Here is a 21,991-nt window from a genome sequence, read left to right as displayed (position 1 = left end):
GGGAGTTTTAGAAGTAGAAGGTGTTACCTCCATCTTCTTCCTCTTATTAGCTGCATTAGGCCTGACACAAGTATGAAAGTTAGAAGTATGTTTTGAACAACAAAGGGATACAAACTATATGAAATATGGATTTGAAAAGCCAAAAACTTGTCAACAAATAAGAAGGTTCGGCTTACCCGAAATAACACATATGAGCCGAATCATGTCTTGAAATTTTTATTAGCTTACACAGAGAGTGGATCGGCTCATACCACAAAATAATTATAAGCCGATCCTATATATTCGACTCACAACCGATATTGTCGAATAAGCCGAACCTATGATTATGAACTCAAACATGTATTCGGCGCAACATGATATCATATAAATAAGTCGATCCTATACACTTGTAAAATTTATGGAATTTTAACAATGATATTCGGCGCAACCCTAATATTATCGAATAACCCGAATCTAGACTTATGAACTGAAACATTTATTCGGCGCAAAATTGTGTCATACAAATAAGCCGATCCTACACATGAAGAATTCATGAATTTCAAATAACATTAATCGGCGCAAAACTAATACAACCATACAAGACGATCCTAAGCACATGCAAAATTTTTGAAATTCAAACAACATTTATTCGGCACAAAACTAATACTACCATACAAGCCGATCCAACGCACATGCAAAATTTCTGAAATTCACAAAACATAATCGGCACAAAACTAACACCATCGAATAAGCCGATCCTAAATATAAGTCTCTGTGTCATTAAGTTCGGCTCAAAACGGATTTCATATTTACCCTGAGCCGTTCATATGCACTTTCAGGTTCAGTTTCAAGAACAGCTCGGCGCACATCTAAGATTTGTTTTGCGCCAAACTATACACTGTCACCGCCGCAGAAACATGATTTTGACGAATTAAATCGACCAAACCAATCAAAAACATCAAATACGAGATGGGTTTGTAGAACTAACCTTCTTATTCTCATTTCTGGAGTTGGTTCTTCATCAATCTCTTCTTCCGGTTGATTTTTTGGTTGATTTTCAGTTTGTTCTTCACTCTCTAAATCTTCTTCTTCGTCAATAGGTTGTTCAATCGATCGATTTGAACGAGATACTGGCTTACGACGACCCATTATGTAGATGAGTTTAATCGTCGGCTAAATTTTCACGAATCGACGATTAAATTTCCGCGATGATACGATGAAAAAAAAGGAAGAAGAAGAAGGGTTTGGCTTGACGTGGAGGAGGAAGAAGAAGGGGTTATGAAACTGATTTTAGATTTATTGATTTTAGGTTTTTGTATTAGACTTAGAGATAGATTAGTAATTTAAAGGATTTAAGGGCATACAGACAACTGAACTACCCCATAGAGTACTCCTTATAAGGTCACCCAAGTTAGGACTATTACTTTGTATGCCCCGGAAGATTTAGGTTTTCCCAAAATCAGGGTTCATAAATTTTCGCGCATCAAATGATGGCTTTCCAACAAAAGTGGGGTATCGAATGGACAGAAATCTCTAATCAGACCGGTACGTGGGTCCCGAAATCTTTTGGTTTTTAAAATGATGTAATTTCCTGACGTGGCGGAACAACATTGATCAGTGAGTTTGATGGGAAATTGATGCCAGAAAATCCGTGCTCTGACGAGCAAGCAAAAGGAAATATTTTATTAATTTAAAAATGAAAAAGTTTTGAAATCCACGTAAGAACTGTACGGAAGTGGGACCTACTTCAGGTGGATATGTTGATTGCAAAAGAGAAATAGAATCTAGTATCCCTCCTTCGAGATATACTAATTAAACAGTTTGCAGGTTCTCTGTCGAGCTCTTTTGGAAATTTTGCACTTACCTTTTACAAAAGCTGCTTCCTCATGTTCTAGAGTTCTTCTTTCCTTTGAAGTTTGAAGGTTTGAATTATTGCACATGAATGAATAGTGCATTTGGTTTAAAACTTAAAGGGGAAAAGTGCATTTACTTGTTGGTTCGGAGCACAAGGTTTTTGGGGTAAAAAGAGAAAAACTAGATGAATTTGCACAAGGGTAGAGCTAGCAGTACCGCAGTTATGGGTAGGCAAACAAAAGATCTTTATTAAGAAATATGTTTGGGAGCCACCTGCGCTGAGTGGGAAAATCTATCCATGTCACAAGACACAAGCTAGCTCCGCGTCTTGAATTTGTATATTTTTGTTCATCATTACTAGTTTGCCAAGTGCATTCTATCAACACAAATATCTTTTGAGGTTTTCCTTTAAATACTCTTTTAAATAAATCAGAGGCTGTAGTTGTTGATAACTAAGTTGTTCTTTCTTTATCTCGGATGTCGCTACAACGTAAAATTTGTCCCTCACTCGTTAGAAATAGGAATAAATTTGTAAATTTATGTAACTTGGCCTACTAATGGGGCAGCTAAAGGGCCATCACTTCCAACTAAGCAAGAAAGATCAAAGTTGAAGCGTACACCGATAGAACAAATTCAATAAAACAACAACTTGTACCATACATAAGCGGTCATGAATGGAAGAGTATTCTTTTTTTTTTTTTTTTGAAATACTTTCGACCAAATGATTTAATCTAGTTGAACGAATAATACATTTGCATCTTGGTTATAAATATTTGCACCTTTTAATTTTAACTATAAATGTAGATTCGTTTAAAATTATAAAATATTTAATTCTGTATACATTCAAAACAAAATCTTAAAAGAAAGATGAAAATATAATTTTTGGTATATAAAACTGTCCAGGATAGCTAAAGTAAAATATTAGGGTTTCAAAGTAAAAAAAAGATTAGGGTTCCAAACAAGGTTTAAATTTAACTAATGGTGGGTTTGGTTGCAGAATTCATAATTTGCAGGAATTTGTAATCCCACGGGATTGCAAATTCTGGGATTCATGTAAATCCCTCGAATGTTTGGTAACTCAGTTGAGATTCCTAGGATTCATAAAATTTTCTTGTGTTAAAGTCCATGTATTGTTTGACATTGCCCTACGAATCTTAAAATGGTATATATATGGGATTTGGAGTAAAAAAAAAATGGATCCATAAATCCCCTCATAAGTTTCCCAACTAATCTTAGGGGGGAGGGGTCGGACTCCATATGGAGGATTTGCTGGAAAAATGAATCCCGTCGGAAACGTAATTATTTGGGCAACCAAATGTAGCGAGGGAAACATAATTCCACCAAATCCTCTAAAACCATAAATCCCATCTTTAAAATTTTACATCCAAACCCACCATAAAGTAATTAAGAAGGAAAAGTCTACTCAATAAAGTAAAAATAAATGGAGTATCACATATCGATGTTTCAGTGTATAAATCTGAACACGTGGTAGCTTATAATGATATCACATGCTAAGTAGGTATTCGTAATCAACAACATATATATATGTACATACATGTATAGCTGTAAAAAATTAATGTGTATCTTTACAAAGCTTTTATGATTTTGTTTCAATCCAATCCAAGACTCTTCTTCATTCAGTCATTTACTAAGTTTTTGTTTTCCTCCTTTTTTTTTTTTTGAGTTCTTATACCCTAGCTATTATGTACAAGAACACAAGGCGATTGGGTGAACACGTATGTCTGATCTTACCTTTGATGTCTTATTGGTTTTCTGTATAGATGTGTATATATATATAGATCTCTATCTTTCTGTTGTGCTTACTCTCTGTCTCTCTCAGTTATCTCTAACTTGTGTTCTCAATATTCTCCAGAAGTGTTCTACTAAGTGGTTTGATATTGATCTCAAAGTTTCAACAGTTAAAATCTATGTTGATAGCTTTTCTTGTCCTAATCTGATTTGAATACCATGATTCACAAACCCTAATTTGAGAAAAATGCAGTCTCAATATTCTTCAGGGGTGTCTTAGTTCTATTGATTAAGCAAAAGTCATGAGCTACTTTTGTAGATTTATTTCCTTCATTCTATGGGTTCTTTTACAAACCATTATTTATGAATTTTTTTTTCTTTTTTTTTTAGACTTCATGATTTATACTCCTGTATGAGACTTTTATTGGTATGCTATAAGTAAATTCTTAGATTTCTTTGTTGGATTTGTTTTCCCTTTTTTTTTTTTGAAGAATAATTGTGTTTATTTGAAGTATAGTAATAGACTCACATCTTATGTCATTGTTTCTAGATGCTTTTTGATATGAAGATCTACATTAATCATCATAAATTTTATGTGATTTTCCTATGGAATGAGGTCATACAGATACCAAATTCTTGGATTTAATCATCACAGAATTTATGTGATATTTCATGATGTTTTTAGTTTACCCTTAATGGCTGGGATGTATGTGTGCATGACTATTGGGATGGAATGATTGAAACAGTCACTCTTTGCAGATGTAGCACCATCAAGATTCACGTATCAGTGATGGCTGTGATCACTCAATGTCAACACTAAAGCATTTTGAGATGAGAATCTTGATGATGCTGCATTAGCCATAAGTGACTACAAAATGATTACCTTGGATACCCTTCGCCTTAACAGTACTTCCTTCGCATCATTACATCAAGGTAGATTTCGTTATCTAACATGCTATAACTAGTTTTGACAATTTCCAAATGTTGATATATGCAGTCCAGTCCAGTTATTTCTGACCATGTTTTTGATTGAGATGGCTCAAGATTAAAGAAGAAGAAGAAGACCCGAGAAATGTCAAGGTGAGAGTCGTGAGACAGACTGACCATAATGTCTTTGAATTTACTCAAGATTCATTATTAGTTAACTATTAAATTAAGTATGCTGATTTTCATGTTTAGACCTTCTCGTTTAAAGATTTTATTTGCAGATTTTGGAACTTGAACAAGAATAAATTAACTTTTATAATCTTAGATACTAATGCATAAGTAAGGTTAAGTATGAGAGACTAAATTTTATCACATCTCCTTACATCATTGATATTGTACATGAGTGGACCATTTAGAGACATGATGATCTTGCAAGTTGGTCCTTGCACATCTTTCTCTGTCTAAAGACATATATTGTGTGATTTATTGTTGGTACTACATCTCCAGTAATAACTCCAAAAAGGAGAAAAAATATCTTCCAAAAACGAATAATTACTTGATCAAACTATAAATGGTTGTTGCAGTAGGGTTCAAGGGTATAAATTGGAGAATATTTTCTTGCAATAAAAGGAATGACGTAATAATGATACATCGCAGTCTATCTTGCTCACTAAAATGCAAACCAGTCTTTTTTCTTTTCATTTTCTTTTGGTTTTGATACAAAAATGAAAACTAGTCGGATGATATAATGTTTAATTAAGTTCTGTGGTGATAAATGTGTTAGATCATAAATGTTTTTAATAAACGCAAATTTACAAACATGTTAATGTTAATTTTAAGGTTGAAATCTATCTATTTATCCTTATAGGCAGCTTATCTGGAAATATAGTCTCGGTTTATGGCATGTGCAGGAGACAAGTTAGTTAATTTAGCTAGTAAACTGTGTCATGTTTATGGTGATATAGACAAGTTGTCTCCTTCTAATGGGAAATTGCATTCTGCGCATTTTATGTCTTTACACATCTAGATTCTAGATAGCCACATATATTGATCACTATATGCATCCACTCATATATCGCATCCGATTCATTTTGTTGTGATTGGAAAACTTGTTATTCTATGATAGGTTAATTTCCCTACACCAAAGGTGAGCTTTGAAAGTTCAGAATTATAAACACACACACATATTTTCTTACCTCTTCAAAATAAGTTTTGTCACTTGTATCAGTATGTTTGATCACTTATTTCAACCATTGGTCATCATAAAATACGCTGCAGCTATAATATATTTTCAAGTAACTGCAGGCATATGCAGCGTGAAATTGGCACAAGCGCGCAGGTGCTAATCAGTAAGGTATCACTTTATAGCTCTCTCAACATGGATATATCGGTAGATTTAAATGGACGGTTTTCATCTATTTTAGATACAATTGAACAGTTTTAATTAATCTTTATCATATTTTTCACTTATCATTGTCATTAGTTTTTTCAACGAGTCTTGAGTAAGTCACCTATAAGTTATCAGAGTACAGATAAATATTTCTACAAGGATCCTCTTTGCTGCCATAATAGAATCCCTAATCCTAATGTAAATATTTTTTGCTGCCATCATATGATTCCTACCCAAGCAATATGTGCAGTGCTCGTGCATGCAGATTTACTAGTTGATCTTAGCAGCACAGTTAATTTGAACTATCATATGTAAGGATGCTACTCATTTTCATGTGGGTCATTGACCAGGAACATATTCAAAAGAGACAGTACTGTAAACAGGCCTTGCTGCATTTTTTTAATCACAGAATATTGCAATTTTACTGTATCGTAACAAAATTTAGCTGCATAGTTTTCTTTACTCACCCTGTCATAGTTTTGTACCTTTAGTGTTTTTACTAGAAATGCCTACTTTGATAAATCTTCTATAATTATTGTTTCCTTTTTCTTTTCTATATATACAAGCGCTTTAAAACTGTACCCTGTGGTCCATTTATGTACATATGATGCCGATAATTCATGAATTACGTACCTGCACTACGTAAGTTGCTTTAGGACCATATGTATGTATTCGAATTTTATTCGTGTAGAAGAGAACCCGAGATGGTACATGTCTGGAAGAGATGGTGGTTCATGTATGTGGTCAATTTCACAACTATGAGGGTTACGGCACACAGCAAGTGTCACCGCCAATAATTTTCTTTGTTCTCTCCTCTATCATGAGCTGTTATTACTTGGTTTTGGACGAGTAATGACATTTAGTCCTTTTGTCCACAGCATATAAAAAGATTAGTTTAGGAAAATCTAAGCATTATATACAGCTTACCATGTACAGAACCGACAAATCTGAAATCTGAATCAACGATATCTTGCGTGCAGCTTTGGGATTCGAGGGAATGAAGTTTTACTCTATATCCCAATTGGCCATTGTGGATAGGCAAATTGGCTGTTGCTGGGTTGTGAATGCAGGGTGTAAGGCTTAATCCTATGGACTAGATATCTAGCTGTTGGATTGGTCATTCACGTCAGCATGGGAAACCTCCTAAGTCCTATGGATGGCTAATCTAGTAGCTAGATTAGCAGCGGGACCACCATATAACGCCGAACCGTTCGGCGCTCAGTGCTAAACGGTTCAACGCTTTAAATCTCAACCGTTAGATCAGAAAATTTTCTCCTAGCGCTGAATGGTTCAGCGTTTAGATCACTTTTTGAGCGCTGAACGGTTCAACATTTCAATCTCGCTGATAGTTGAACTGCGAGCAGTTGCTGAGAGACAGAACTATCAACTAGCAGTGTAAAAAATTTTCCCACACTTTTTTCATGATTTGCAACACTTTTTGGCCAATCTATCAGTTCAATCTAGCCCATAGGGATTAGCCTAACATCTTTTAACATGGGGTGGACGTTTTTCGGGTTTTCTAGCCAAACATCAAGATGACGGTTAGATGGACCTGAATATGACTTAAATTGGGCCTGAGTATCCAGTAACCCGAAAACACATCATAAGATTCATTGGCTCGTTAGAGTTTCTTATGCGGCACGCAAGATTTAAAAGAAAAAAATAAATATGGAAGTGTCTTTGTTTGAACGGGTTTAGGAAAAGAAAATCAACACTATATATATTAACTTAATCAGTTGGATCAAATTCCAGTGAGAATTTTAATGAACAATGTCGAAAATTTCATGTTTAATCAACAAGCAGTTGATAAAAACCGTTCTCTCATCTTCTTCTGTCGGTACAACAAAACCAACGTTAAAAAACCCTACTTTTCTAACCCCAATTCTTAATTTTTCCATATACCCAACTCCCAGGCAGGGCTTCAATCAAAACTCTCGTAGTTTTTTCTCAACTTCATCGCCTCACAAAGTTGGGTATCATGATGTTGGTGGAGTGAGACAGCAGATGGCTCAGATCAGAGAGTTGGTGGATCTCCCACTTAGGCATCCACAGCTCTTCAAGGAAATTGGTGTTAAGCCACCAAACCGGGGGATTTTACTCTACGGACCTCCTGGAACCGGTAAAACATTGATTGCCAGAGCTGTTGCGGACGAAGCCGGTGCCTTCTTTTCTTGTATTAACGGGGCAGAAATTATGTCCAGTTGGCCTGGGGAGAGTGCAAAAAACCTTACGAAGGCATTTGAGAAGGCCGAGAAAAAGGCACCATCGATCATCTTCATTGATGAGATAGATTCAATTGCTCCAAATCGAGAGAAGATTTACAGCGAAGTGGGAAGCAAGTTGTTTCTCAGCTGCTGACACTTATGGATGGAATAAAATCTCATGCACATATTATTGTTATCGGGGCAACAAATAGGCCAAATAGCATTGATCCAGCTTTGAGGAGGTCTGGAAGGTTTGATAGGGAAATAGATATTGGTGTTCCAGATGAAGTTGGGCGTCTTGAGATTCTTCGGATCCATACAAAGAACATGAAGCTTGCTGAAGATGTAAGCTATACACTTAAGCCTCCAATTTTCTTATGAGGTTTTAATACATATTCGTCTCTTTATGTTTTATCATATTGAGGCTAATATCGTGTTTTATTTTTCACTTTACAGGTCGAATTAGAAAGGATCCCAAAGGATACTCACGGGTATGTTGGTGCTGATCTTGCAGCTCTGTGTAATGAAGCTGCACTTCAATGCATTAGAGAAAAGTTGGACGTGATTGACTTGAAAAATGAAACAATTGATGCTAAAACACTGAACTCCATGTTCATCACGAATGAGCACTTCCATACTTCTTTAAGAACACGCAATCCTTCTGCTCTGCGTGAAACAAATGTTAAAGTCCCAAAGTCAGTTGGGAGGACATTGGTGGGCTTGGCACTGTTAATAGGGAGCTTCAAGAGACTGTTCAATACCCAGTGGAGCATCCTGAAATGTTCGAGAAGTTTGGCATGTCACCTTCGAAGGGGGTTCTGCTCTATGGTCCTCCTGGTTGTGGGAAGACACTTCTGGCAAAGGCCATTGCAAACGAGTGCCAGGCTAATTTCATCAGCATCAAGGGCCCTGAGTTGCTGACAATGTGGTTTGGAGAGAGTGAAGCCAATGTTAGAGGAATTTTTGACAAGGCCCGACAATCTGCACCATGTGTCCTCTTCTTCGATGAACTCGACTCTATAGCAACTCGGAGGGGGAATAGCATTGGGGATGCGGGCGGTTCTGGTGATAGAGTTTTGAACCAGCTTCTAACTGAAATGGATGGAATGAATGCAAAGAAGACTGTGTTTATAATTGGTGCCACGAACAGGCCAGACGTAATTGACCCTGCATTGCTGAGACCAGGTCGTCTTGATCAGTTAGTCTACATTCCATTGCCAGATGAAGCTTCTCGGCTTCAGATCTTCAAGGCCTGCCTTAGGAAGTCACCTGTTTCCAAAAATGTTGACATTCAAGTCCTTGCTAAGCACACTGAAGGCTTTAGTGGAGCTGATATTACAGAAATATGCCAGTGCGCGTGCAAGTATGCCATCAGAGAGAACATTGAGAAGGTATCATCCCTCATTCTATTTTTTTTGCTGCCTTGATCAACTTCTTAACTTACAAGTTGGATGTTAACCTTGATATTTAGACCGCCCCTGGAGCCAGCCCAAAAAGCCTGTTATCGACATGGGCGTCCAGGTGGCGCAAGATTTTGACTTTTGGACCGGTAACAAAAAAGAATCTTTGTGAAGAAACCATAATACATTTTACTTTCAATTTTTTTTTCCTTTTTCTTAGAGCTCAACGCATCAATCTTATGGCCATGTATTGTTTCAGAATATTGAGAGAGAAAAGAAGAGAAAGGACAATCCACAAACCATGGAAGAGGGCGGGGTTGAGGATGAAGTACCTGAAATAAGAGCAGCTCATTTTGAGGAGTCGATGAAATACGCCAGGAGAAGTGTCAGTGATGGAGACGTACACAAGTACCAGGGTTTTGCACAGACCTTGCAGCAGTCGAGGGGGTTCGAAAGTGAGTTTAGGTTTTAATACATCATCTGGAGTAGCAGTGGAAGCAGACACCATTGATGCTGACCCATTTGCAGCTTATGCTGGTTAGGTAGAAGATGACCTTTATACCTACAGTCAGTTTTCCCGGCCACTTATTACTACAATACGAGTTCAAAATTTTATGGGCATGAGGGTGCAAGTTTAGCAAATGAGGATGAGTTACTTCTGTTTATATATTTGTAGATTCCCAATCTCCCAAAGCTGAATACCAAAACCCTTTCATATTATTGATCTGCGTTTTCTACTCTTTTTATTTCACTTTTCTAGAAGTCACAACTTTAAGAACTGGGTTTACCAAACATAGTTCAAATTATGTGTTTTTCTTTTTTGGTTACTTTTTATATCTAGGCAGGCGAGTCGGCATAAAAACTTTTACCATATTTTTATGGGATAATTCTTTACCTGATAGTCCCTAGCCTATCTTGGACTTGCTCCAGGACAAAAGGTTTTGGTTCTGGTTTGGGGTTAATTCTTCATTTGATATTAACAGTACAAACGATGAAGAAAAAAAATACCTTTAAGCTGAATCTTGTGCAAAAGCTACCTTTATATCTTGTCTCTTGGCCAGAAATCACTAGGACCTACGACGAATGTGCATGACATGCCGAATTCAACTTGCAATTCGCCTTTGGGGTCCTCATAAAAAAGCATTTTGGTGGTCTTGAGATTCTTGACTGAATGTTCAAAGAGTGTCTGGAGTTCAGTAAAATATTAACCCTCCCTCTCAAAAATAAATAAATAAAACAAACTGAAGATTCAACCTATGTTGGTGTGGAGATTAATAAAACAAACTGAAGATTCAACCTTTGTTGGTGTGGAGATTTATCTTCATGGCTCCAATCCCCCAGGCCATTGTGAAATTTTCGAATTTTTTGTAATTCGTTTGTGCAATAATGTAGTGTGCTCAAGTTTTTCGGTTTTTCCAGCCATTAGATGATGACTTGGGGCTAGGTATATCTAGTAACCCGAAAACACAGCATCCCTAGTAAATATGTGCTGTGGGATCAAATGGTTTTTTTTTTCTTTGGGACAAAACAAAGGGCAAGATCAATTAAAAATAACTCTCATCGAAAAGATGAGAAGTTATAAGAGTTATAAAGCCGCCAGAAAAGACTAATCGCCGCTCACCAGTCCATCCCAGTTACATATTAGAGTGCTCAAAGAATAACCACTAAACAAATTGGTATGTACAGACCAGTTGAACAAAGTGCATTTGACAGAAATAATCAGTTGGTCGTGAATTCCTTCTGAGATTCCTATAAAGTCTATTGTTTCTCTCTGTCCATATAGTTCACCAAATCACAAAAGGGAGTAAACCCCAAATTTTCTTGATAATGTTTGTGCTCTTTTTGTTTGACCACTCCCATAGATTAGCTTTAACATCCTCTGCAAATACCCAGTGAGCTCCAAAGCTGTCCAAGAAATAATGCCAAACTTTCCATGTTTCTGAACAATGCAAGAAAAGATGGTTGTTTGTCTCCTGTTCAGACTGACACAATAAACATTATCTATTAGTTACTTTCCCAGCCTTCAGTATAGTCCAGAGTAGGTGCTCCTTTGTAACAAAGTGCCCAAGCAAGAAAAGAAACTTTCAGTGGAATTTTTCTGTTCCACAGTTGTTTATATGGGAACCTTAAAAAACCATGTATATCCAATGAAGAATAACAGTTTGCAACTGTAAATTCAGACCCAAAGTTCCATTTTAACTCATCTTCTTCTTCTGCACTAAGAATGCCAGCTGATAGGTCACCTATTAAAATTAAACAATTTGCAACTTCATCCACTTCAGTTTCATTTAGGGACTTCTTTAAATTGAAATTCCAACCTCCACCCTCAGTGAGCATATCCTTAACTATTGCCTTTTTTGACCCTGAGAGTTTATATATTGCAGGATATTTGTCTTTTAACGATATATCACCAACCCAAATATCTGACCAGAAAAGTATACATGCGCCATTCTGCAATATTAACTTAGAATTTTGAACAACATAGCTTCTAGATTTCAGGATACCTTCCCATAAGCTGTGTTTTAGAGATTTATAATAAGCAGAAGGATAAATAGAGTTTTCATTTCCGCCAAATTTCTCATGTATGATAGATCTCTAGAGAGCCTTCTTTTCTCTACCATATCTCCACACCCACTTACAGTGCAAGGCCTTATTAACCAATTTTAGTTTCTTAACTCCAATGCCTCCTATGGATTTTGAAATAGTAGCTTTGAACCAAGCTACCCAACTTATTTTCTTGTTTGCTTGAGAAGAACCCCAAATGAAATTTCTCATTATCTTCTCTATTTCCTTAACAACCGATATTGGCATCTGAAACATAGAAAGATAATAAATAGGCAAGCTTGCCAGAACACTATTTACCAGAATCAATATTTGTCCTTCTGATAAGTGTCTTCTCTTCCAAGTACTTAGCTTTTGGTGACATTTCTAGATTATCACCTCCGAAATATCTTTTGTCTTTGATCTGCTACCAAGTGGGATGCCCAAATAATTTATTGGCAAGTTGGTTATCTGACAACCAAAACTAGCAGCATACAATTCTTCATTGTGATTATCTCCAATTCCCACTATAGCACTTTTTCTAAAATTCACCTTGAGACCGGCAACTATCTCAAAAGCAAATAAAATGTTTCGAAGATTGTTACCTGTTCCTCAGTATCATCCAAGAAAACAATCAAATCATTAGCAAATTGCAGATGATTGATTGTTATACCATTTGGTATTACTTGGAAACCGGAAATAAGGTTCATCGCAGCAGCCTTCTGAATCATTGCAGATAGAATTTCAGCAACCATAATGAAGAGAAAGGGAGATAGTGGATCTCCCTGTCTTATGCCTTTTTGACTCTTAAAACACTCAATAGCTTCACCATTTATGAGAATAGAAAATATAGCATAGGTTAAACACCATTTAATCCAGCTCCTCCACAAGTTTCCAAAACCAAATTTTTCCAAAACCAAATCAACACAAATCCAATTAATGTTATCAAAGGCTTTTTCGAAATCCACTTTGCACACTAAACCTGTCTTATTTTGCTTCATTCTGGAGTCTATTAACTCTGCAGCAATAAGTATACCATAATTTATCTTCCTTTCTTGGATAAAAGCACCTTGGAAGTTGGAAATATTAGTAGGCACTACTTTCTTCATTCTTTCATTAAGGAGCTTAGAGGTAATCTTGTAAACTCCACCAATGAGACTAATTGGTGTAAAATTTTGAAGAGAAACAACACCACCGATTTTTGGAATCAACTTCAAGTTAGTGCAATTCAACCTCAAATCAAGAGTAGCAGTGGATTCAAATTCTTTAATAACCAGCTGTTTGAGGGTGAAAACGGTTTCTACTGATTTTGGTAATTTCGTGTGTGTGGGTGACAAAACGAGTCTAAACCCTAAACAATGTACTGCACGGGAGTACTTTAGATTCGAGAGATCAATATGTACAAATCCGGCCTAAACCAAGAAATGTCCGTTCCAGAGTTGCTTCGGTCACAAAGTGAAGGAGAAGGGTTGGTTTTGGGGAGGGAAGCGAAGAGAGTGTTGAGACCAGAATAGTTGATTCTGGAAGAGTAGCCACTAGTGGAAAACGGAAGTTCCGCGACCGTCAGGACAAGTCATATATACGAGTTATACGACCATTATTAACCATCTCTATTGGGGTCTCTGATAAAGCGTAGCTGTTTTGTACGACCCTTAGCCGTGTATCTCAAAATAACGACTGATTTTAAGGATATGAGGTACAGACCCTAAACCGTGAGTCTCAGATTTAAATTATAATATAAAAAAAAAATTGATTCAAATTTGCTGAAATGCCTGAATGGCTAAATCTGAAATAATCTGACTGCGTCAAGGTCAAGGTCAAGTAAAGTCAAATGGAAGTCAAGCCAAAGTCAAGTCAAATGGAAGTCAAGCCAAAGTCAAGTCAAATGAAACTCAAATGAAACCCAATCTGAAATTCAAATATAAATTCAAACTTGAGAATTCCATATTCATTCATTCAAAAGAAATTTAAATTAAAGTCAAATGACACCCAAACTCAAATTGAAATGAAACTCCAAATAAACTCAATCTGAGAATTCAACATTCATTCCTTTATCTACTGGGTTTAAATTTACACAAAAATGGATGAAATTCTGAGTTCATAACAAGAAACTTGAAGGTAAGTTCAATATGTTCAACCTATATCCGGCTCGCTGACAAATCTATGCAGGAACAAAAGTTTCTTCGGCCCTCGAGCAATAGATCGATTCATGACATCAATGGTTCATACTCAAGTTTGTATCCTTATAGGTTCTTTCTTTCACTTGGGTTAGTAGAATTCCCTGAAAAAGGAAAATAGACATTCATAAAATTAAAGGTTCATTGTTGTTCTCAATCTGAAGGTAAATAACTCAGCCATCTTCTAATGACTCACCTAAAATATCCATTTTATCAATGAGTTCCTGGGATCCAAAGTAGAAAAACCCCTGCAGCTTGTAACAAGTTCTTGGCAGAAACCGGCTTCTTCTCTGTGAACCCTGCAAAAGAAAAATCCCTTGCATTCAACTGATAATCAAAAATCATAAACAGTTCATTGATAACCAAGGGACTAGGTTTAAACCTTAAATTATGGTTGATACTCTACTGGAGCACCAACCTTAACTCCTTCAAACTCTCCTGGTGCTCTACCTCTTGGACCACCAAATCTTGCGAGTCTGTCACCACCTTCTTAATTAGTCCTGAATACACAACAACAAAATCAACATCAAAATTCAAGAACACATAACAACATCAGAAATCGAATTCACATAACCATTGGTGGTTAATTAGCAGCTTAACCTTCACAATCATAGATATCAACAAAGGAAGACATGTTTAAAAGCTATTTAAATGTTAATACGGTATTTTCCAGTGTGGAAGCAGTAAAAACAAATAAAATTAATCAAGTGAGGAGCATATTAACTTTGAAACCTAACAGCATCTGAATCCAGTGCATCCCTCAAAGCTCCATAACCATTTTCCAGACTGAATGCAGCAACTCCAGGCTTGTTGTATCGAATCAAAGATGAAAGACATCCATAGAAATTACATAAGAGGTTATAAGTATTTCAAGTGACGTCATTGAACATCAACCATCCTCAGTATAGATAATAAAGCTGCATATCTAAACCGATGACATGCATACAGAACAGACGGCATATATTACTTGCATTATATTACCCAAGTGCGGTTCGAGCAGTAACATCTGGATCTGAGATTAGATTAGCCAGCAGGGGTTCGATCTTCCATTACAAGTAGCTGAATTTTATGATTGCTTTGAACTATGGTAGTTATAACCTCGACATGCTTTTCCTGGATGCGTGCACTCAATTACCAATTGTACGTAAATCTATCAAGCACATACCAAAACATTAATTTACATACAACATGAAATCAAATATCACTAATTCATACAAAGGAATCAACTTACCGTTCGCCATGTCAATGGATTCAACATGGTCTTGCAATTCGTCCAACAGATCTGCAAAATCAACAACCGATAAGTAGGTTACTTAAACTGACAAAACCCAAAGCGATAACATTTCATGTTGAATCTAGTATACCTTAGATCTATTTGGAAGTAACACCTTGATCTTCCAATATATTCTCAGGAGTCTTCTTAACAAGAGTAATCTCTTTCATCCCTTTGATCACATCAACCGTCTGAGCTGCATAGCTTCCATAAACTATCTCTTATCCTCCTCACTGCAGATATAACAACAAACAAATTTCATCCAATGTAAATGACATAGTTATCGAGTCGCACTATAAATTCATGATCTTATGAAATTACTAGTTTCACTAAATTACACCTAACGATTCTCAATTCTGCATTACATTCTTGTAGACCTGTCCAATTTCAGTATTACTCTAAACAAGACTGATACCACATAAAGATTCATATTACCTAAAGTATTGCTACAGTTGAAGAACATTACCACATCCTACATATACACATGGCATCTTTCACACGACAAACATTAAGACTTGTATTCTTCTATATAATATAGAATGTGCATAAACACAGAGTTATAAGAAAGTCTTGACAAATAATAGAGAATGTGTAGAGAATTATGTGCATGGATAATGTGCATACACAGCTTCAATCGTACTGAAATAAGCACATTATCATTGCCCAAAACTTAAAAGGTGGAGACACACACACACTTAACTATATACACTTCTATATTTTTAGTGAAGTGAAATTCTTAATTTTAACCTCATATTACCAATATGCAGATGGAACTAAGAATCTCAACAATCTAAGATTCTCACCAATCTAAATATTATATTATGCAACAGACTAGCCGCAAAAAGGAAATAAAAACTTATAATAGCTAAAGAGAGAAGAACAAAGAAATATCTCAAAAAAGGAAGTTTTTATCATAGTGATAGCACCTGGTCCATTTAGTATAAAATATAAACCTAGAGTGCACTTACAGAATTTATAGAGCATTATGGGACTCTATATCAGGGCATCATCAGACCTATTTAATACAGAACTGGCTCATTAATAAAACCTATTACAACTTTCAGTACATGGTTTTAAAATCGTGTATGACATTCGCATGGTCAAGTGTGAGCCAAGATATCCTTACATAATTTTTTTAGTACATCCAATGGAATTTTGGATGACTCATTTTCATGTTACATTATTCAAATGGCTCAAATTTCTGAAATTTGGAAACCTTAAAAATAACTATTTGAACATCAAACTTACAAGCGCCCAAACTTATTTTGAATAATTATATTTGATGTATCAAAAGAAATGGAACAAGACCTAGGAATCACTAACTTATGTTTTGTTACCTGCAACTGCCATCCCAGAAGCGGAAACAAGAGCCTCTAAAATAGCAACACCAAAAAATGGAGCCGTTCTCAAAAATATTGTTCCATCTTGAAGCTTCCCGGTTAACTTCAATGAAAAAAATATAAACACATGAGCTTAGATTAATTCTCTCATTCAGCATCATATGAGATCATATTGAGCCATTTCATACATCACACTATTTGGTTTACCTTTGGAAACAGTTCCATCATTAGGTTTCTCATATCCCTCTCCTTCTTTAAGAATCTTCTTTATGACTTTCTTGTCAGGAGTTACTTCTGTCACGATCTTCCAGGAGATAAACTCTAAAGAAATCAGAAGAGTTGCATTTGGTGGAACAGCTGCCTCCTGACCAGAGTTTTTCTAAAACCCATGAAATCAGAATTTTTCTAAAACCCAAATTAAAGACACAAAAAAAAACTAATTATCTCACCTCACAGAACAGAGCAGTGTAACCAACAATCTCTTAGCAAACTGAGCCATCTTTTACTTCATCACTACCACCACACCATCGTTATCAGGAATGACAACACGAACCAGTTGAAGTAAACAACAACTCTAATGAAGAAAAATAACACTTTAATCGAAACTACAAACAGGAAAATCAAGAGCTTCGAAATTCACCCTAACCCTAATATTAAAAATCAATTTCTATAGTTGAAAATGATGAATAAAATTGAGACATAGATAATTACCCTAATGAATCGTAAGACGGATTTTATGACTCCCCAAATCTCAATTAGGTCTCTCTATATTCCACACAGAGACTGATCTCAAAATCACACTCTCCCAATTCATAAAACCCCAATCTCAAGCTCAATCCGATCAATCAATCAGTCATGATTTCAGAATTCTTTTATAGAGAATTAACCACAACTCAAAAACTCAACAGCTCCGGAGACAAATTCCCAATCTGGAAAAACAAAATCGAATTCATCCTCTCCGACATCGAAGTCTCATACGTCCTCCAACAACCAAAATCAGATGCACCACCAGACTCTAAAGAACACAAGAAATGGATAATGGACGATTTCACTTTCCGGCACGCAATTCTGGGCACACTGGCAGACGACCTCACAACACACAGATTACCATTGAAATCGATTATTTGTTTGAGGGTATTGACCTCTATTTTACCTTCCGGATCTGGATCCATTGTAGAAGAAGAAGATGGTGGAGGTCGATCGAGAGAAAATTAATGTTTAAACTTTCGGAGAGAGAAAAAAGGGCGATGCGTTCTGCTATAAGTTAGTGAAAGAGGTATGGGAGAATAAAGATAATGGATACAGAGATAAAGACGAGTACATATACATCGATAATAACGAAGTCACGATCAAGCCTTACATTCATCTAGATCAATGGCTCAAATTTCAAACATTTTTCAGCCGTTCATCTGACACTAATCATGGGTAGCGGAATCAGTCTCTGAATGAGGGTAAAATAGTAAATATTTAGAGACTGTTTTTAGGAGATTGGATTTTTTTTATATTTTATTATATCATAGACCGCTTTCTTTTGTCAACAGTCTGACTACCATCAATGAGGGTCTCTTATGTGGGTGGTAAAACACTCATTTTCCACTAGTGAGATGTGCGACGACTTGTATCAGAAAGTGAAAGCTAACAGATGGGAAAGCTAGGGCTAGGGCGGAACAGTTCGGTTCTCATTTTAAACGACGAAAGACTGAGTTTGTGAAACTTTTAGGGGAAAGCCAACGTAACTTCCCTGTCCAAGACGGCGTCATAATCCTTGATTCTGATGCGAATGAATTTGGAAATCCTCCTCGAAAGGTCGCTGAGAAGACTTTCGAGGAAGATGACGCTGCGTTTGATGAAACTAAAACAACTTTCGGTTGTCGGTGACATTGGGGGAGTCATGGTGGCATATGCTGGGTCGGCTGTTGAAGCGGACTTCGGGAAAGAGACGGATGTTGTTGCTGTTGAGACGGCTTTCGGGTGGGATGTTGAGGTTTCTACTACTGATGCGGCTTTCGGATGGAACTTTTGCTGCCTGAGAGATTATTGGGGAAAGTGCTTGAAAGAGATCTGACCGAGGCATTGGCAACTCGCGCATCAGATTTCGATGAATAGCTTCTCCTTTTTATTGTTTCTATTTGTTGCGTAGTCGTCTTGATGCTTTGCAGACTCATTTTTACCTTCTTTGTATTCGAGGCGAAGTTAGGGTTTCGCCAATTAGCATCCCGCTTGCGGTTTCTCATCTTTGAATTAAACTTCTTATTTGAAAGACTCAAATCTTCCATTAGAGTAGGTTTTTCGACTTTCCATGTCCCTACGTTATTCCCTTTAGAGCTTTGGATAATTGAATAAGGTATTTCTGGCACGGTTTCGGCTTTTATGGTTGTGATCTGATGGTTAATGGTTTCTCGATGATTTGGGATTTATTTGGTATGTGTTTTTTTTTTTTTTTTTTTGAGATTCGAAAGATAAAAAACGAAAGGTATGCTTTAGATAAAAAACGAAACCCTAATGAAGAATGCAAGTGGTGCATTCATCTCGGTGGGATACAAATATTGAGTGGAAAGAGAAATTGCTGAAGAAAATACTAAAGGAAGAGTGCTGGAAGAGAAAGTAGAACATCGCTTTAGGTATTGAAAGGCTTGAGCCATCGCGAGTGAACTATCACGCCCTCCAGCTTGTCGATGTTGATGAGCTTGCAATAACCACCCAGAAGGACGTCTTCCACCAGATACGACTCGTCTTCTTTTTCACTGGGTAAATCGGTTCGAACAGCTATCTTTACCGTTATCTTTCCGACTTGAAACGAGGTCGCTTTGACCACCATATCTCCGATTTGAAACGAGTTCGGGTGTTGTGTAACCGCTTGAATCTTGGTCTCGTCAGTTTTGACTGCAACTTCCAAATTCTTGGCGAAGCGCTTGAATGGCCCGGCGCCCCACTCACATCTCTTCACAGCGTCCGTGCTGGTAATCGTACTGAGTCCCCATGACGGGGTAAGAGAAGAAATAACTGGTTGTAGAAAAGATCGTTCGACCAGACTTACTTGCGTTTGGAATCTATGAGTCAGCACCAACGGGCTTTCTCCGGGTAATCGAGTTCCGTTGGTAAGTCGCTGATACGACAACAGGTTGGACGGCTTGTTGGAGATTCTTTCGGGTGTCGACATCGGCAGAGGGGATGTTCCCAGTTTGCTTTGTTGTCGTGTACCCACGAGCGCCCCAAGATCATGTCGTAACTTAGTTCTTTGACAATGTGGAACTTGCTATGCCTTATAGCGTCTCCTATATTGATCTCGAGGTTAACGTAGCCGTACGCGTTCAAGGCTTCCACTTCCGGTTTCTTGATGACGGGGAATGGGTAGCCTCTTGCTTCAAAATCCCGTAGATTTCAGAGTCTTGAAGGTAACGATGTTGAAGTCAGAGGCCGCGTCGATTAGTGTGTTACCGAATTCAATGCCTCTTAAATAGTCCGTGGTTAGCAGTCACCAGTTGTGCTTTTCAGTACCGCTTCCTGAGAGAGCTTGGGCTCTTGGCGCGACTTCCATAGTAGGAAAAAGCCTTTTGCCCGACACGACGCGATTGAGGGCCGTGAAGATATATTGACGCTGCTGCGCCTTGGAAAAGTAGAGAATTTCGCACACATGCTGCATCATGGTTTGTACAGTTTCGTGTACGGATTCCCCATAGATCTCGCAATTCCTGACTGGAAAGGGATTTCTATGCACTCCCTCATTTCCCAGCTGAAGTTCCCCTGCCTCTACTTTCTCCTTGAAGATATGCTTTACTCTGTTGCAGTCGCTGTTTGGGTGGTGAACGAACCGGTAATATTGGCAAAATTTGGGGTGCTCCATCGCTGCTTCGGTCGGTGGGCGTCTGGGAGGTGGTAGTCTGATGACATCGTCCTGGATCCATGTCTCTAATAGTTCGATCACTTCCTCGATCGGGAATGGGAAATCCAAGACACCTTCTCTAGATTCGTGATGACGCATGGGAGACTTAGCGGCGGCCATCCGTGGCGGAGCTGATCGTTGTGCTGGTGCTGCACGCTTAGGATGTTGATCTGCCGCTAGGGCCTTCCTTTTTCCTCCTTCTTCTACTACGCTCACGGAGGAGGGACCAAAGTTGTATTGCTTATTGACGAGACGTCTACTTCCTCGGGTTTCGCATGCGTTTTCGTTTTTGACTGGCCTGGTTTTTTCTAGCAATGTTGGTGCCGTCGTGGACGATTGTTTGGCAGCCTCATGGAGTTCAGAGAACGTCCAGAATCGCAGGTTCTCTAGTAAGGCACGATAGATGGAAGCCATACCATTGATGCAGGAATTCACCAGTTGTTGTTTGGTCACTCGGGTCATGACAATCTAGCGCTTGAATCCTGAATCTTTTGACAAAATCATTCGGATGTTCGTTATCTCGTTGGAACATCCTTCCTAGATCCGAGAAGGTAACTTTTTCAGACACGAAGAAATATTTCTTGTAGAAAGCGCTAACCATGTCACACCAGTTGGGGATGCTGTTTGGCGCGATGCTGTTGTACCACGTGTATGCTCTTCCGGTGGGCGATTTAGAAAACTCCCTCAGACGAAGAATGTGATTGTATTCGTATTCGCCTAGGGACTCCAGGAATCGAGAGATATACTCACGTGCATTTCCGGTGTCGTCGTACAAAGTGAATTGAGGAGATGAGTATCCTCTTGGAAGAGGAATTCTCTGTATTTCAGGTGAGTAAGGGGGTTGATGATGATGCATGTCTATTTCATCACTTTTGACTCGATTCCGAAGAAGTTGCTCCAAATCCTCTCGTGTGAAAAAATTGGACAACTGACTTCTCTCCAATGGGGTTCTGGCACGAATCTCTTCGTCCGCGGGGATGCGCTATGCTGAGGTGCCGACGCCAGGGGTGTTGGAGGCGTTTCACATCGGCTCTGGATGGCGTGATTCCTGCGGTATCCGTTCTGTCAAGGTCTTGATAAAGACGAGTACTTCTTTCTGAGTCGAGACCATGTCCGTCTGGGCTCTATCAAGAACCTCCTGTCGTTCCATCAAATCGGCGATGGTGATATAGGGTTTGCTCCCTTTGGCTCCTCCAGTTTCTCGTCCCGTTGGTGGGGTAACTGGAGTCCTAGTGGCGGTTGGAGGCGCCATGTTTGACGAAGCATTAGGAGTG

At 37.9% G+C, this 21,991-nt stretch overlaps 1 pseudogene; it reads left to right on the top strand.

Moving 5' to 3' along the window:
• The first annotated feature begins 7,834 nt into the window (after positions 1-7,834).
• LOC113308910 lies at positions 7,835-10,170 on the top strand (annotated as a pseudogene).
• The last annotated feature ends 11,821 nt before the right edge of the window (positions 10,171-21,991 follow it).

The sequence above is a fragment of the Papaver somniferum genome, chromosome 9 (genome assembly GCF_003573695.1).
Source record: "Papaver somniferum cultivar HN1 chromosome 9, ASM357369v1, whole genome shotgun sequence".
Classification (NCBI taxonomy): Eukaryota; Viridiplantae; Streptophyta; class Magnoliopsida; order Ranunculales; family Papaveraceae; genus Papaver; species Papaver somniferum.
The sequence above is the reverse complement of the archived record's forward strand: the minus strand, read 5'-3'. Positions and strand labels throughout refer to the sequence as shown.